This window comes from Vipera berus, assembly GCF_964194415.1.
Source record: "Vipera berus genome assembly, chromosome: 3".
NCBI lineage: Eukaryota > Metazoa > Chordata > Lepidosauria > Squamata > Viperidae > Vipera > Vipera berus.
This window is the reverse complement of record NC_138204.1, coordinates 103069601-103087016: the sequence shown is the minus strand read 5'-3', so window position 1 is coordinate 103087016 and position 17416 is coordinate 103069601.

Genomic DNA, 17416 nt, shown 5'->3' with positions numbered 1-17416 from the left:
GAAAGCCGCAGCCCTTTTGACCATCAGCAGCACACCCGTGTACCGGATCGCCGTCGGCCTTTGCCAACCGTTGCCAGTATCCAGTGTCTCATACGCAGACTTATTAGCCAAATTAAAGGTCCACTTCACGCCGAAGAGGTCTGAATTATTTTGGAGACGGATTTTTGAAAAACGAAATCAAAGACCTGGCGAGTCGATTACGCAGTTCGTGGCAGTGGTGAGAGAGGCGGCTCTGCGCTGCAAATATGACAATCTCGAAATTAGAATTCGAGATCGAGTGGTGCTGGGCTTGCGAGATGAACATTTACAGAATCGCATAATTGCTAAGCCTACTGGAGATCTGCAGGAAGTCCTCGATGAGTTGCTAACGTACAAATCAACGGGTAATCGGGACCCCCCCCGCAACAGCATGGGCGCTTCAACTGAAATTAATCTAGAGAGCCATGTGAACAGCGGGGAGGTGGATCAACAATGGGAGGCCGACATAGCCGAAATCGCCAGAAGATTTGGAAAAATGGCGGCAAGACCATCGCGCATCGAAGGACCAGACCAGGGACAGAGGCAACAGCCGCAAGCACTGCAAAGACCACCAAGGGACAACCAGTCTAGACCGAGAGACTCGGACACCAGATGTGGAAGCTGCGGGGGTAACCACCCCAGAGCAACATGCAGATTCCGCTCAGCAAAATGCAGAATGTGCGGAAAAACGGGCCACATCCAAGCCATTTGCCGCAGCCGGCCACGTGACAACCGCATCCACGAAATGGACGTCTGGGCCGAAGGTAAGGTAACCCCCAGTTGTCGTGGCATAGAGACCCCTAGACCTAAGGCACTTCAATCCAACCACGGGGAGGTGGCGTGAGTCAACCACATAGGGAAACCAAGAATTAATCACATACTGAGGCCTAAGTTAAAAATTGTAGTCCAATTGCAAGGAATTCCATGCAAAATGGAAGTAGATTCAGGGGCCTCAGTATCAATAATTTCTTGTGAAACCCTGAAGCACATCAAACACAAAAGTGGTCACAAAATTCCACTTAAACCGACTAAAATCCAGTTAGCTGATTTCCAAAAATCTCCCATAGAAATTAAGGGGAAGGTCACCATTAGAGTTAAATATAAGGGGTTCAATGGTTCGTTAGACCTGTTAGTGACCGATGGCCAGAGAACCAGTTTGGTAGGCCTTAATTGGTTCCCGGCCCTAGGAATCTGGGTCGGGGGAATAAATACGATCCAGAGTAAGACCCTCAAATCTGTCTGCGATGAGTTTGCAGACGTGTTTGATGGGTCTTTAGGTAAATATAAGGGCCCCCCTATTAATTTCAATTTAGACCCTGCAGTAAAACCCATTCAGCTTAAGGCCTGGAGGGTGCCTTTTGCCCTTAAACAAAAAATCGAGGCCGAACTAGACAAGCTAGTAGGCCAAGGCGTGTTAGAACCGGTCGAGGGAGGCCTTTGGGAGACACCAATCGTCACACCCCTGAAACCAAACGGGGATGTGAGGATTTGTGCCGATTATAAGGCCACTCTAAATTTAGGAATGAAAAAACACGCTTACCCGGTCCCGACGGTGAAGCAGGTCCTCGCGACGATCCAGGACGGCGCCATCTTTGCCAAGCTTGACTTGGCGCAGGCGTATTTACAGCTTACCATGTCTAAGGAAGCCGCCGAGGCCCAAACGATTGTTACCCACAAGGGGGCGTTTCGCGTTCACAGGCTTCAATTCGGTATTGCAGCAGCTCCAGGCATCTTCCAGGAGGTGATGGAGAGGACCTTAAAGGGCATACCTGGTGTATGCCCTTACTTCGATGATGTCCTGATTGCTGGAAAAACTGAAGAAATTTTAGCTGACCGGTTGGAACAGGTATTGGGGAAATTTAGAGATGCAGGGCTTAAATTAAAAAGGGAAAAATGTTTTATTGGAGTTAAATCAACAGAATTTTTAGGATTTAGAATAGATGAAAAGGGAATACACCCAACAGCTGAAAAAATTAAAGCAATTAAATTGGCACCTGAACCAAAGAACAAGGCTGAATTACAAGCCTTTTTAGGATTAGTTAACTTTTATCATACCTTTTTGCCACATAAATCTGCTATTGCTGAACCATTACATAGGCTGTTAGACAGGAAAACCCCTTGGCAATGGCAGGAAAAACATAGAATTAGTTTTCAAACTTTAAAGGACATTTTGTCTAGCCATTCCACAGTCACACACTTTATTGAAAACCAACCAATTTATTTAGCGTGTGATGCTTCACCTTATGGTGTAGGGGCTGTCATCAGCCACATGGATGACCAGGGCCAACAAAAGCCAATTGCATATTATTCCAGGACGCTTACCAAAGCTGAACGGAATTATGCACAAATAGACAGGGAAGCATTAGCAATTGTGGCAGGTGTAAAAAAGTTCCATGATTACCTTTATGGTAGGAACTTTACTATATTTACTGACCACAAACCCTTATTAGGACTGTTTACTACTGATAAGCAGACGCCTCACATTATGTCTCCTAGGATGCTTAGGTGGTCTATTTTCCTGTCAGCATACTCGTTCTCCCTGAAACATAGACCTGGCAAAGAGATGGGTCATGCAGATGCCCTGAGCAGACTACCTCTAACTGACACAGAGGGTGACCCTGCACCTGTGGGCCAAATTTTGTCTTTACATGAAATACCTGAATGCCCATTAACAGCGAGGGATATTGCGGCAGCCACTAAGAAAGACCTAATCCTCAACAGAATTGCAGCCTGGGTACAAGGGGGTTGGCCCAATAAAAATCTAGACCCTAAATTCACACCCTATTTCAGGAGGAAAGATGAGTTATCATCACATTTGGGATGTATTTTGTGGGGTAACCGTGTGGTAATTCCTGAAAAACATAGGAAGACAGTAATTGCAGAGTTACATGAAGGTCACCCTGGGATTGTCCGCATGAAGGCATTAGCCAGAAGCCACTTGTGGTGGCCCGGGTTAGACACAGCAATTGAAGAGTGTGTATCTGGTTGTTATCAATGCCAACGATCTAGGCCGGAACCAGCACACACACCAACTCACAAGTGGGAGGCGGCTAGGAACCCATGGTCTCGCATTCATATTGATTTCGCAGGGCCATTTCAGGGCCTGACATTCCTAGTTGTGGTGGACAGCTTTTCCCAGTGGTTGGAGGTTGTGCCTGTTAAATCTATGTCATCAGCTAAAACAATTCAGGTTTTGAGGGGCCTCTTTGCCACCCATGGGTTACCTGACGTAACTGTCTCTGACAATGGGCCCCAATTCACCTCTGCTGAATTTCAGGACTTCCTCAAGGCCAATTGGATTAGGCACGCGACTTCGGCACCCTTTCACCCTTCCACCAACGGCTTGGCTGAACGGAACGTCAGAACAACAAAAGACGCTCTGAAACGGATCATCCACGGCAATTGGCAACAGAGATTGGCACAGTTCCTGCTGACGCAGCACACTACACCATGCACGGCTACCGGAAAAAGCCCAGCGGAAATGAGGTGGGGCAGACAGTTAACCACAAAATTGGACAGACTACACCCTGACAGAATACCCGCAGAAGCTGAACCAGCTATTCCAACCCGGTCTCTCAACATCGGAGACTTAGTTTGGGCCAGGAACTATGGACAGGGGGACAAATGGGTACCAGGTGTGGTCATTGACATAACGGGGCCGTTATCTTACACTATTGAGGGGGAAGGGAATAGAGTAATCAGAAGACACATAGACCAATTAAGGAAGAGGGCCCCTGAAATTGTGCAGAATAATGAGGGTCGGAACTCACATACACATGATGTTACATTCAGTCATGACCAGCTTGGCACAGCAGTCTGTGGGGATGGAGAGGAAACTCAAATCAGGGTAGCTGAAACAATTCCACAGCCGGGCATTGCAGATTGGGAACTGTTTCCAGTGGAAAGCACAGTAGTTTCCCATAAAACCCCAGCGCAACAACAACAACAAACACAACAACAACAAACCACTAACGTTGCAACATCAGAGTCATTACCCCAAACAACAGGGCCCATAACAAATAGCCAAACAGCGGATAATACTGTTGTCAGCAAGACTAATAGATATCCAACTAGGGTTCACAAGCCACCAACATATCTAAAAATTATGTTAATAAATAACATTAACTGGGGGGAAGGGGTGTTGTGTCTGTAGATTAATTAAATGGGTTTCCCTTGAAGCGGGAAAACCTGGGTGCAATTATTGGTTAGTGCATTTTCGGCGGGAGTTTCTGGGCCGGGGATTGGTTACTGTTCAAACGTACCCGAGTATTTAAGACGGAGTTCAACGGTTAATAGTCAGTTGACTTATGTGTGTTAATAAACGTTCTTGTTCAAAACCTCACTCGTCTCTCCGAACACAACAAATATTATGAGAGAATCCCTCTACTGGTTTCTTATGATTTATCAATAGTTCTTTGTAACTTATGATTAATGATTGTATTTATGATTTATAACCTATGACCTATTACTTGCTGTTTATATGCACACTGTGAGCTTTTTTTTTATTGAAAAGTTTTAAAATACATTTTATCTTTAACAATCCCCCCCTCCCCCTCCCCTACCTATCCCTCCCTACCCCTCCCCCCCATTTCCCCCCTCCCCCCCTGACTTCCCAGAGCTAAGTACAGGGTATAAAAACAAAGAACAATCATAAACATCCATATGCTACCAACAATAAATTCTTAAATCTATCACTCTCTAGCTCATATAAGATAACTACAAACAATACTAATATTTCATATAGAGAGAGAAAAAAAAAAGAAAATAGAAAGGAAGACTTATTCAAATGCTAAGTGAAACTTTTTAGTCCCGTATTTCTTCTGGATATATTCAATCCATTTTTTCCACTCCATAATATAACGTTCTTGCGAATGATCTTTCAAATAAGCCGAAATCTTTGCCATTTCTGCCAGGTCAGAAACCTTTAAAGTCCATTCTTCTATAGTCGGCAGTTCCTCCTTCTTCCAATATTGACCTATTAAAAGTCTTGCTGCTGTAACTAAATTTAACATCAACTTAGTGTCCACAACAGTAGCATCTGTAATTATACCCAACAAAAAGAATTGCGGACAAAACTTTATCTTTTGCTTGAAGATCTTCTGCATATTCCACCAAATTTTTATCCAAAAAGCCTTGACCTTTTTACAAGTCCACCATATGTGAAAATATGTTGCATCTTCACCACCACACCTCCAACATTTTGGCTGATAGTTCGGATACATACTTGCAAGCTTTTTAGGATCTAAATGCCATCTATAAAACATTTTATAAAAGTTCTCTCTTAAGTTTTGAGCTTGTGTAAATTTTACGTTCCTCACCCAGATCTTTTCCCACGTGTCCATTGTAATAACTTCTTGGATGTTCTGGGCCCATTTTATCATACAATCTTTAAACAGTTCTGTTTCCGAATCAATTTCTATCAATGCAAGATATATCCGTTTGATATGTGCTGGACCCTGATTTCTAATTTGCTTTATCAAGTTTTCATCAGTCATTGCAAAACCAGTTTTCTGATCTTCTTTCCACCTGGCCCGTAATTGAGTATATTGAAACCAGGTTTGAACAATCTTCTCATCTCACAAGAAATTATACGATTTTAAACACCATACACTTCTTTCCAAGCTTAAAATCTCCTTATACGTAGTCACGTCATGTTTGAAACCAACATTTATGTTTTCTATTGCGTGTTTTGGAATTGCCCACAATGGTATCTTACAGTCTAACTTGTATCTATACTTCTTCCAAACTCTCAACAATGCCTGTCTTAAAATATGCACTTTAAACACATTATCTACCTTCTTATCATAGAACAAATATGCATGCCAGCCAAATAACAAGTCGTGGCCCTCAAGATTTAATAATCTCTCTTGTGTCAAATTAATCCAATCACTTATCCCTGCTAACGCAGCAGCTTCATAATATAATTTAAGATTGGGCATTTTAAGACCACCTCTTTCACGAGTATCCTGCATAATCTTAAGTTTAACTCGTGGCCTTTTCTCTGCCCAAACAAATTTATTCATACCCCGTTGCCATTCTTCCAAATTAGAATCTTTCTTAAGCACCGGTATCATTTGAAATAAGAATAAAAATTTAGGCAGGACATTCATTTTCACTGCTGCGATTCTTCCCAACAAAGACAATTGCAATTTTTCCCAACTCTCCATTTCTTTTTGAATTTTACCCCATAGTTTTTCATAGTTATTTTTATATAACTTTGTATTAGAGGGTGACAAAAACACCCCCAAATATTTGACCCTTTTAGCAATCTCAAATCCAGTTAATCCTTCTAAAAGAGCCTTTTGCGATACTGTCATATTTTTGGCCAGAATTTTAGTTTTTTGTGCATTAACTTTAAATCCAGAAACCCTCCCATATTGCATTATTATCTCCATCAGGTCCACAACAGAATTTTCTGGCTGGGTCACTGTAACAACCAGATCGTCTGCGAACGCCCTCAATCTATAATCCTGATCTCTAATTTGTATACCCTTAATTCTTTCCGAACTCCGTATTTTTACTAATAATATCTCCAATGTTAACACAAATAGTAAAGGCGATAACGGACACCCTTGCCTTGTGCCCTTCTCAATATTACATGCTTCAGTCAAACTATTGTTAACTATTATTCGGGCAGTTTGTTTTTGATATAATGCCCTAATTGGTTGCAAAAATTTATCCCCAAAATTCATTTTATCTAAAACTTTCATCAAAAATTGCCAATTCAATTGATCAAAAGCTTTTTCAGCATCTAAAAAAATTAGCGCCGCAGGGATCTGGTTGTTCCTTTCCAAAAACTCTAACACATCAACTATATGCCTCACATTATTTTTCATTTGCCTACCACTAATAAACCCAGTTTGATCCCCATGAATCACCTGTTGCAGAACCCTCATCAATCTATTAGCCAACACCTTAGCAAATATTTTATAATCTGTATTTAAAAGTGATATCGGTCTATAGTTTTTAACTTGAGTAGCATCTTGGTCTTCCTTCGGAATCAAAGCGATAAAAGCAGTTCTCCAAGACGGAGGCACCTTTCCCCCTCTCTGAATTGTCTGAAACAGTTCCTTTAACGGCTTTATCAACTCCATTTGTAAATTTTTATAGTAAACCGCAGTCAAACCATCCGTACCTGGCGCTTTATCCAACTTCAATTCCTTAATTGCTATAAGAATTTCTTCTTCTGTTATCAACTGGTTAATCTCCTCTTTTTGTGCTTGCGTAAGAACCGGGATGCTAGCATTCTCCAAATATACATCAATGTCTTTTTCATTAATCTTTTCCTTAGCATATAATTTAGAATAAAAATCCACAAAGGCTTCCTTAATAAGATCCTGTTGAAACACAACCTTTCCCTTATGTTCAATTTTATCTATATTAGAAACCCTTTGCTTTTTCCTTAGTCTATAAGCTAGCCATCTACCTGGCTTATTAGCATTGCAAAAAGTATTATGCCTAGCAAACCGCAAGTTGGTTGCCACTTGATCAGCCATCAATTTATCGAATTGTCCTATTAATAGCTTAATAACCTCCTTAGTCTTCACATCCGATGGGTTCAAAATTAAGACCTTTTCTTTTTCCCTAATTTCATTCTCCAGTTCTTTCCTTCTGGCTTCCAAAGTACGTCTGTATTTATTATTCATATATATCAGCACCCCTCTCATGTAGGCCTTGCTAGCATCCCAAACCATGTCCATAGAAGTATCCTTATTCATATTAATTTCAAAAAAATCCTTCATCCGCTGTTTACATTCTTCGACATTTCTCTGATTTCTAAACAAATTCTCATTTACGCGCCACGAGCGCCTATCCCTATTGTCCTTATTGATCTCTAACCAAACTGGACTATGGTCCGAAATAGTCCTTGCACAAATCTTTACCTTCTTAATCCTAGAAAAAAAATCATTAGTCAGCAAAATAAAATCAATCCTAGAAAAAGATTGATGTCTGTCAGAAAAAAAAGTATAATCCTTTTCATGTAGGTGTATGTCACGCCAAATATCTCTCAATTCCAAGTCGTCCTTCATTTCAAAAAAAGATTTAGGCAATCTGGCATGACTCGGAGCACGCTTAAAAAAACCAGCCTTGTCCATCTGTACATCCAATACACCATTCCAGTCCCCCATAAAAATAAACGATTTGTAATCCAATTGAGTAAGCTTTGTATGAAGTGAACTAAAAAAATCAGCTTGTTGTTGATTAGGAGCATATAGTCCAACTAAAAGCGTTTTTTTACCTTCTAACAACAAATCTATCATGACATATCTTCCTTGCTTATCTACTTCAATTAATTCCGCTGTTAGAGTACTTTTAACGTAGACAACCACTCCATTTTTCTTATTCATCGCAGAAGCAACAAATTGCGTGCCCAACCTTGAGTTCGATAAATACTTTTCGTCCATAACCCTAATATGCGTTTCTTGCAAACATATAACATCAATCTTAAATTGTTTTAAATATTGAAAAACTTTCTTTTTCTTCTGTGGTGAGTTTAATCCATTGACATTCCAGGTTAGAAATTTAGTCGCCATGCGTGGCATCCTGAAGCTTTTGGAGCACATCTTTAATAGCCCCTATATTTTCTTTGGGCCGCGCTTCTCCCACAGCTTCACTATAAGTACGCTTTGAGAGTTCCATAAACTTCTGCTGGTCTTGCTCTTGTACTTTTCTTGCTCGTTTTACAGCGGCGCGCCTCAACCTCTGCTCTCCAGCAGCCGCCAATGAAGCTGTAATTTGATCCCCTCCAGCACCATTCTCCTCTGTCTGTCCACCTTCAGCCTCTGGAGGTTTTCCCTCTCCAGATCCCTTTGCAGCTTCCAGGAGTGATAGAGGGGTTGCTTTTAAAACATTGTTGTAGAAATCACGCGCCTGAATCACAGTAACCAGACGATATCTTTTACCTTCGTGCATCAGCACCAATCCAACTGGAATCTCCCATCTAAACTTAATATCATGTTGCTTAAGTTCCTGTACGAGAAATGCAAAATCCTTCCTTCTCCTTAAAATCTTTGGAGGAATTTCTTTTAGAACCAGCACTTCTTGCTCAGCAACCACAACTTTAGTATCATAAGCAGCTTGAATAACTTCATCTCTAGTTGCTCTCTTTGTAAAATAGACCACCACATCTCTAGGTAACTTCCTCTGCCTTGCAATCCATGAATTTACACGAAAAACTTTATCCATACATCCCTCTATTTCAGATGCTGGCTGGCCCAATACTGCTTCCAAAGCCTCAGAAATCAGCTGCTTTAGGTCTTCTTTAGGATTCTCTTTTAAGCCCCTGATTCTAATAGCATACTGCATCTGATGATACTGGACAAGACTCAATTCTCCGTCCATTTTATCCCTTAAATTTTCATTCTCCAGTACCTTTACTTCTAATATAGTGTTCTTTTGACTAAGATCCTCCATTTTTTCTTCCAAACATTGCACACATTCAGCCACGCTTTCCACTGTAGACAAGATGTCTACCCTCATTGCACTAAACTTCTCGTTAAGCTTCTCTTCCATCCTCTCCTCCAATTTCTCCATTTTCTCCTCCAACTTTACCATCTTATCATCCAGCATTTCTGACATTACCTGGGATTGCTTTGCAAAGGCATCTTGTAAGTCCTTAAGCGTCAATGCCACAGGAGGTGCAGGAGGAAGCAGAGCTGGCAACGATGTCTGTTGCACCGGGGAAGTTCCCGCACTCCGAAGAACTTTAGAGGAAGATTTAGCCGCCATCTTTCTTCACTTTCACTTGTTGCGCACTTTCACTTTAAGTTTATAAAGTCCATTAAGCTAGAGAGTAAGAATAAAAGTCCTCTTCACCTTAACCTCCTGTACCGCTCTGCCTGCTCCTTTTACTCCAAAGTCTTTCCTTCTGGCAGGGGTGGTCGCAAACGCCTGGCTCCGCTCCAAAAATCCCGGAGCAGAGACGCTAAACAGCTGGGAGCAACCCAGGCTACGGGGGAGTTCAATCCTTCAGCCGCCCAAGCTTTCAGCTCAGGCGGCCCCGGAGAACTCAACCCCTACCTGGGGCCTCACCCCCTCCTCTTCTCCCGAGGAGGGGGCTTCAAATCCACCTAAACAGCTGATCGGCGCTGTTTTAGGTGGAAAAACTCAGCTGTGAAGCGGACAGCCCAAAACGGCTATCTTCGGCGCCGCGCCGCCACCGGAAGTCTTCATGCACACTGTGAGCTTATGAACCTGAGCTTATGCGCCCGAGACAAATTTCTTGTGTCTGATTACACTTGATGAATAAATAAATTCTATTCTATTCTATTCTATTCTATTCTATTCTATTCTATTCTATTCTATTCTATTCTATTCTATTCTATTCTATTCTATTCTATTCTATTCTATTCTATTCTATTCTATTCTATTCTATTCTATTCTATTCTATTCTATTCTATTCTATTCTATTCTATTCCAGTATATGCAGCATAAAATTTACTGACCCAGTTTTGCAATCCCTAATTTGCCCCAGTAATGAGGATGGAACTGAAACAACACCAAAGCCATGTAAACATAGTCTTGCTGATGAGGTACCTAGAGCAGGTACCTAACCTGAAGGAGAAGAAAGTTATGGACAGCAAGCAAACTCTGACATTAGATAATCCTGTAAGCAATTGTCATCATTTTAGTTCTGTTCTCAATTCAGTTCTGTCCTCAAGAATAGTATCCCTAGAAATTCCTAGAAATAGCCCATGAAATGGGCACAACCAAGTAAGCCAATGGGATCCCCCTTTCCCAAAGTAATAATAACAGTAAAAAAGTATGACCATCCAAAAGCTATGGTTGATAGAAACAAAAGAAAATCTGTAACACTCCTACCTCTCTCTCTCTCTCTCACACACACACACACACATGCACACGGACACATGTGTATGTCTGCTCATAAATCATAATATCAAAAAGGAGTGGCTGCTTTAAAGAGGTGCACATAGTTACCCCATTTGATTGGAGACTTCCGGTTTGCCGACGCGACCACCATGGACATCTATATGTTTTCCTATGTACTATTTTAAAATATTTCAATGTACATTCTTCTATTTTATCCTAAGCAAATGAAAATCCTCATGCTTTTAAAGCAAATAGAAAATCATGGAAAGAAAAGAAAAGAAAAGAAAAGAAAAGAAAAGAAAAGAAAAGAAAAGAAAAGAAAAGAAAAACACCACTGTACTCCTCTGATGACCTTAATGATGATATTTAGAGATAAGAAGATTTCTATTGTAGCAAACTGCACTAAAATAAAATAGTGTGTTATGAAGTGAGATAAGGGAAATCTTGGTTATCCAAAGTCTGAAAATTATGGATATTAAATTGGAATATAGAGAAATTAAAAATTTTGTAAAAATTAATAACAAGATATGGATTGTTTATGAAGATTGAATGTAATTAAGATATGTATAAGATAAAAAAATATTGATAAATGTAATAATGATGTTTTTATTGAGGTAGAAGCCAAAATTCAATCTGAGGTTTGGAGCATCAAATCAAGTTTGTCAGCCAGTCCAATGGTCAGAGTTTCAGGGTTTACAAGTAGAAATCACAACATAGAACAAGAGATCAGAGAGTTGTTTCCAATGTTGGCAATGGTACACAAACCTCCAATAATTCAGTGTTTGTTCCCAACAAATGCCCCTCCCCACAGCATCTCCTTAAATCTCAGTCCCCAGGTGTGCCTTGTGGAGAGGGGTGGGGCACTTTCCTTCAGAGTAGTCAGGCCTGCCTGTGCTGTTCCCTCCTTCTCTCCACTCTCCATGCTCAAGGATCAGGAGGGAGTGGCCCTTTCTCATCGCCTGAGCTCTGTCTCTCATGTTGATCCTGCCATTGCTCCTCCCTGCCTTCAAGCTGTCCCAGTCCTGAAAAGCCCTGGCCTTCCTTGGCCTGCTTGTCCCCATATTCCCCTGAAGCCAATGACCTCCTCCCTTTTGATTAAATATTACTTTAATACCAAAAGAAGATGCAGATTTGACACAGATAAAGAATTACAGACCAATATCGTTACTGAATATGAATTATAAAATCTTTACTTCAATAATGGCAGAGAGACTGAAACAATACTTAACTGAATTTATACATTCAGATCAGATTGGTTTTGTTTTACCAAAGAGACAAATTAAAAATAATCTAAGGGTGATAATGGATGTATTAAAATACTATGAATTACATGCAGGAAAACAAATGGCATTAGTATTTCTGAATGCCCAAAAGGCATTTGATAATGTTTCCTGGCAATTTATAATTCAACAATTACAAAAAATGAAATTTGAATAGAATTTTATAAAAAATGATATACAATAAACAAACAGCGAAAGTGATTGTGAACGGAGACTATATGGAGAACTTTGAGATATGGAAAGGCACAAGGCAAGGATGTCTACTATCTCTGCTCTTATTCATTTTCACTTTGGAAGTTTTGAATAGAAATATTAGACAAGATATAGAAATTAAAGGATTAGAAATAAAAGGTGAAATATATAAATTACAATCATTTGCTGCCTTTGGAAATGATTCCTAAACTATTGGGAAAGATAGAACAGTATGAAGAAATGGCAGGACTGAAAATAAATAGAGAAAAAACTAAAGTAATAGTTAAAAATCTTACAGATAAGCAAACAAAAAAAAAATCAGAAAAGACAGAATTGCAGATAATTAAAAAGGTTAAATATCTGGGGATACAGTTAGCGGCAAGATGTTCAATGATAAAAGAAGATAATTACACAAAATTATTGACTCAAATAAAATTGGATTTGGAAAAATGGAAAAACTTGCAATTGTCAGGAAGAATTGCCACAGTGAAAATGAATTTACTGTCGAAAATCTTATTTCTATTTCAAATAATACCTATAAAATTGGAGAAATTTTTGGGGGAAGATTTGAACTCACTAATTTTGAAATTTATTTGGCAAGGAAAGAAAGCTAGAATTAAGTGGAAATTGTTAAAAGATGCCAAGGGAAATGGAAAATGGAAAATTTGGACTACCAGAGTGGGTTCTATATTATCTAGCATCTGTATTAACATGAGTAAAAGAGTGGATAATTTTTAAAAACAAAAGATTGTTATATCTGGAGGGGCATGATTTACCATTGGGGTGGCATGCTTTCAAAGTTGTTGTTGTTAGTTGCGAAGTCGTGTCCGACCCATCATGACCCTATGGACAATGTTCCTCAAGGCCTTCCTGTCCTCTACCATCTTCTGGAGTCCATTTAAGTTCACGCCTACTGCTTCAGTGACTCCATCCAGCCACCTCATTCTCGGTCGTCCCCTTCTTCTATTGCCCTCAATCTTTCCCAGCATTAGGCTCTTCTCCAGTGAGTCCTTCCTTCTCATTAGGTGGCCAAAGTATTTGAGTTTTAGCTTCAGGATCTGGCCTTCTAAAGAGCAGTCAGGGTTGATCTCCTTTAGGACTGACCGGTTTGATCGCCTTGCAGTCCAAGGGACTCGCAGGAGTCTTCTCCAGCACCATAGTTCAAAGGCTTCAATTCTTTGGTGCTCAGCCTTTCTTATGGTCCAGCTTTCACTGCCATACATTGCAACTGGGAAGACCATAGCCTTGACTATACGCACTTTGGTTGACAGGGTGATGTCTCTGCTTTTTAGTGTGCTGTCTAGATTTGCCATAGCTTTCCTCCCCAGAAGCAAGCGTCTTTTAATTTCTTGGCTACAGTCCCCATATGCAGTGATCTTGGAGCCCAGGAAAATAACATCTGTCACTACCTCCATTTCTTCCCCATCTATTTGCCAGGAATTGAGAGGGCCAGATGCCATGATCTTGGTTTTCTTAATGTTTAGTTTCAACCCAACTTTTGCACTCTCCTTCTTCACTCGCAACAAGAGGCTCTTTAGTTCCTCTTCACTTTCTGCCATTAGAGTGGTATCATCTGCATATCTTAGGTTGTTGATGTTTCTTCCGGCAATCTTAATTCCAACTTTTGATTCATCTAGCCCTGCCTTTCTCATGATGTGCTCTGCATATAAGTTAAATAGGCAGGGCAACAGTATACAGCCTTGCCGGACTCCTTTCCCAATTTTGAACCAATCAGTGGTTCCGTGTCCAGTTCTCACTGTTGCTTTTTGGCCTGCATATAGGTTTCTCAAGAGACAAATAAGATGGTCTGGTATGCCCATCTCTTTAAGGACTTGCCACAGTTTGTTATGATCCACACAATCAAAGGCTTTAGCATAGTCAATGAAGCAGAAGTAGATGTTTTTCTGGAACTCTCTAGCTTTCTCCATGATCCAGCGTATGTTAGCAATTTGATCTCTAGTTCCTCTGCCTCTTCGAAATCCTGCCTGTACTTCTGGTAGTTCTCGATCCACATACTGCTGGAGTCTAGCTTGTAGAATTTTAAGCATATCTTTACTAGCATGAGAAATGAGTGCAATGGTGCGATAGTTTGAACATTCTTTGGCACTGCCTTTCTTTGGAATTGGAATGTAAACTGCTCTTTTCCAATCCTGTGGCCACTGTTGAGTTTTCCAAATTTGCTGGCAAATTGAGTGTAGCACTTTTACTGCATCGTCTTTTAAGATTTTGAATAGCTCAGCTGGAATACTGTCACCTCCACTAGCTTTGCTGTTGCTCAGCTTTTCTAAGGCCCACTTCACTTCACATTCTAGGATGTCTGGCTCTATTTCTTTGCATTGTTCATTTAAGAAGGCATTCTTATCTCTTCTAGCTATTCTTTGGAATTCTGCCTTTAATTGGGCATATCTTTCTTTTTCTCCCTTGCCTTTCACTTCCCTCCTTTCCTCAGCTATTTGCAAAGCTTCCTCAGACAGCCGTTTTGCTTTCTTGCATTTCTTTTTCTTTGGGATGGTTTTGGTTGCTACCGGTTGTACAATGTTGCAAACCTCTGTCCATAGTTCTTCAGGCACTCTGTCTATCAGATCTAATTCCTTAAATCTATTTGTCACCTCTACTGTATATTCAACAGGGATATGATTTAATTCATACCTGACTGGCCTAGCGCTTTTCCCTACTTTCTTTAATTTAAGCCTAAACGTTGCAACAGGAAGCGCATGGTCTGAGCCACAGTCAGCTCCTGGTCTTGTTTTTACTGACTGTATAGAGCTTCTCCATCTTTGGCTGCAGAGCATATAGTCAATCTGATTTCTGTGTTGACTATCTGGTGATGTCCATGTGTAAAGCCGTCTCTTGGGTTGTTGGAAAAGAGTGTTTGCTATCACCATCGTATTCTCTTGACAAAATTCTATCAACCTGTGCCCTGCTTCATTTTGTACTCCAATGCCAAACTTGCCTGTTATTCCAGTTATCTTTTGGCTTCCTACTTTAGCATTCCAATCTCCCATGATGATAAGGACATCATTTTTGGGTGTTAGTTCTATAAGCTGCTGTAGGGCTTCATAGAACCGGTCAATTTCATCCTCTTCAGCACTGGTGGTTGGGGCATAGACTTGGACTACTGTGATATTGAATGGTTTGCCTTGGATTCGAACTGAGATCATTCTGTCATTTTGAGGGTTGTATCCCAGTATTGCTTTTCCTACTTTTTTATTGACTATGAAGGCTACTCCCTTTCTTCTGAGGGATTCTTGCCCACAGTAGTATACCTGATGGTCATCTGAATTACCGTAGTTTCCGGCGTATAAGACTACTTTTTAACCCATGAAAATCTTCTCAAAAGTCAGGGGTTGTCTTATACGCCGGGTGCTGAAAAAATAGGGACAGGGCTGGCTGGAAAACCTGGAGCGGATCTCCCATTTAGTCTGCACAGGGAAAGCAGGACCAATTGGAGAAGAAGCTGCAGTCTGTGATTTTTTACAGGCTGGGGTCTGGGCGTCTTTCCTTCTAAAGTTGAAGAGCAGCTGTAGTCTATCCCAACTTGAAAGGCAGGTGGGGAAGGCAGCAGCCCGAACAGGGGCTTAGCTCTAAGGACACATTTGACTCAGGAACTGGGCGGGCTGGCTGGAAAACCTGGAGCGGATCTCCCATTTGGTCATTTTTTAAAAAAATCCCATTTATATCCTGCCCTTCTCCGAAGACTCAGGGTGGCTTACAATTTAAAGCACAAATCAATGTGCTTAGCAATAGCCTTCATTCTGTGTATATGCCTGTTTATTAGGGCTTTCACCCTCCCCCAGCAGCATTATTACAAAGTCAGCTTATTGCCCCCAACAATCTGGGTCCTCATTTTACCTACCTTGGAAGGATGGAAAGCTGAGTCAACCTTGAGCCTGATGGGATGCGAACCTGCACTAATTGCAGGCAGCTTGTGTTACTTAAGGCTCTGCGCAGGGAAAGCTTTAGAGTGAATTAGGAAAAGTGAAAAAGCGAATTAGGAAAATAGGGAATGGTTGCTGGAATCAGGGGCTGCCACAAAGAAGGGGGAGTCAAGCTATTCTCCAAAGCACCTGAAAGCAGGACAAGAAGTAATGGATGGAAACTAATCAAGGAGAGAAGCAACCTAGAACTAAGGAGAAACTTCCTGACAGTTAGAACAATTAACCAGTGGAACAACCTGCCTCCAGAAGTGGTGAATGCTTCAACACTGGAAGTTTTAAAGAAGAGACTGGACAGCCATTTGTCTGAAATGGTATAGGGTTTCCTGCCTTAGCAGGGGGTTGAACTAGATGACCTCCAAGGTCCCCTCCAACTTCTTCTTCTTCTTCTTCTTCTTCTTCTTCTTCTTCTTCTTCTTCTTCTTCTTCTTCTTCTTCTTCTTCTTCTTCTTCTTCTTCTTCTTCTTCTTCTTCTTCTTCTTCTTCTTCTTATTATTATTATTATTATTATTATTATTATTATTATTATTATTATTATTATTATTATTATTATTATTATTATTATTATTATTATTATTATTATTATTATTATTATTTAATCCACTTGCACTGTTTTATGTTTACATGTTTGATGAGAAACAGCCTTATGTTTATAAGTGACAGTTTTCCTACTAAGCACCTGCATGTCATAAGCATTTGAGTTAAAATTACCATATTAAAATCAAATCTGATGTTTTTTAATTTTTATTTGGTGTGCGTTGGAAGAGGGGTTGTCTTATACGGCGAGTATAGCCCAAACCCTATAATTTAACAGGAAATGTAGGGGGTCGTCTTATACGCCCAGTCGTCTTATATGCCGGAAAATACAGTAAATTCACCCATTCCTGTCCACTTTAGTTCGCTGATACCTAAGATGTCGATGTTTAGTGTTGTCATCTCTTGTTTGACCACATCCAGCTTTCCTTGATTCATGGATCTTACATTCCAGGTTCCTATGGAGAATGAATCTTTACAGCATCGGACTTTCCTTTCACCACCAGACATATCCAGCTGAGCATCCTTTCGGCTTTGGCCCAGTCGCTTCATTCTTTCTGGCGCTACTAGTACTAGCCCTCTGCTCTTCCCCAGTAGCATATTGGACACCTTCCAACCTGAGGGGCT